The sequence below is a fragment of the Carlito syrichta genome, unplaced genomic scaffold, assembly GCF_000164805.1.
Source record: "Carlito syrichta isolate Samal-C Ts95f unplaced genomic scaffold, Tarsius_syrichta-2.0.1 Scaffold305238, whole genome shotgun sequence".
In the NCBI taxonomy this organism is placed as follows: domain Eukaryota; kingdom Metazoa; phylum Chordata; class Mammalia; order Primates; family Tarsiidae; genus Carlito; species Carlito syrichta.
Window position 1 is genome coordinate 44,072 of NW_007249334.1, and position 1,495 is coordinate 45,566.

At 45.4% G+C, this 1,495-nt stretch overlaps 1 protein-coding gene across 5 annotated transcripts in view; it reads right to left on the reverse strand.

Annotated features, from left to right (window-relative positions):
- The window catches only part of PPP6R3 (protein phosphatase 6 regulatory subunit 3), a 99,324-nt gene that overhangs the window by 22,194 nt on the left and 75,635 nt on the right, over positions 1 to 1,495 (reverse strand). The gene's annotated exons all lie outside the window — the stretch shown is intronic.

Here is a 1,495-nt window from a genome sequence, read left to right on the forward strand (position 1 = left end):
AGATGAAGTCTCATCAAGTTGCCCAGGTGGATCTCGAACCCGCGGGCTCAGGCAATCCACTCACCTCAGCCTCCCAAAGTGCTGTGATTATATAGCCTGAGTCACTGAGCCCGGCCCCTTGTTGGCTTTTTAACAGTAACTCTCTGATGTTTTAGTGACTGCTTTAGGGTGGTACACATTTTTAACTTATCAGCCTATCTCCAAGTGATACAGTCCCAAACTGAAAAAACCCAAATGTCCATAAACAGGAAAACAAATCCACAAATTATAGTATATCCATTTAATGGAATGCTACTCAACAAGAGGAATAAACAAGAGGACAAAAAGGATGGCTCTCAAAATAATTACGCTGAGTGAAAAAAGCTAGGAAAAAAGAGTATAGTGCATTCATGTTATATATAATGTATATAATGTATTTATTTATATGGTATAATACAAGGTATTTATTTCATTTATGTAACATGTTAGAAAATACGAAAGGATCTAAAGGAACATAAAATGGACAGCAGAGGCAGGAAGGGGAAGGTATTGCAAGAGAGCATGAGAAAGTCTTCGGGGGTGATGACTAAATGATCCTGACTGAGATGACGATTTCATGGATGTGTCCACACATTGGCAGTTACCATGCTGCACCATTTAAATAAATGCAGTTTATTACATGCCAGTTCTGCAACAATAGGGTTGTTAAATAATGAAAACTGCCCTCTTCCACCATTTTTCTCTCTAGGCACCAGATGCCCTCTCCACAAGTCAATGTCTGCCCCGCCATACTTAATTCCCCTCTCTCTGAGCATTACTGTCCTCACACATTGTTACGGTCATGCAGTGGGTAAGGGCCATTAGGAGAATCCATTCAATGTCAGAACCAGAATCTCGCAGTAAATGACAACAAGCAGTTTGACTTGGATTTATCTAAACAAACATGCCACGGAGATATATGTCTTGCTGTCTGGCTCTGGCGCTGTAGCGCTGATCTCGTGACAGAGATGAGATAAGTCAACATGCAGCAGATAAGAGTGGGAGTAAGAGAAGCAGCTAGGTCCAACAACCTTCTTAAACCCCTTATCAGCTCCACAGCAAGACGCATTCCTAAGAGATGCAATGTCACTGCTGGCACGTGTCGGGAACTGGCGGATTCTCTAGCAAGAGGAACGGGATGCCTGAGGGATGGGATGGGAGAGGTACACTGTTCACCGGACACCCATTTTGTTCCCCTTAGAATTGTACGCCATGTGAAGAGATTACCTATTAAGAATAAATGAAGCCGGGCTCGGTGGCTCAGCCTGTAATCCCGCGCTTTGGGAGGCTGAGGTGAGTGGATTGCCTGAGCCCACGGGTTTGAGACCCGCCTGGGCAACTTGGTGAGACCTCATCTCTACAATAATTCAAAAACCTAGCTGGGTGTGGTTGTGCGCGCCTGTAGTTCCAGCTACTTGGAAGGCTGAGGCGGAAGGATCGCCGGAGCCCAGCAGGTCGAGGCTGCGGTGGCCGGGAG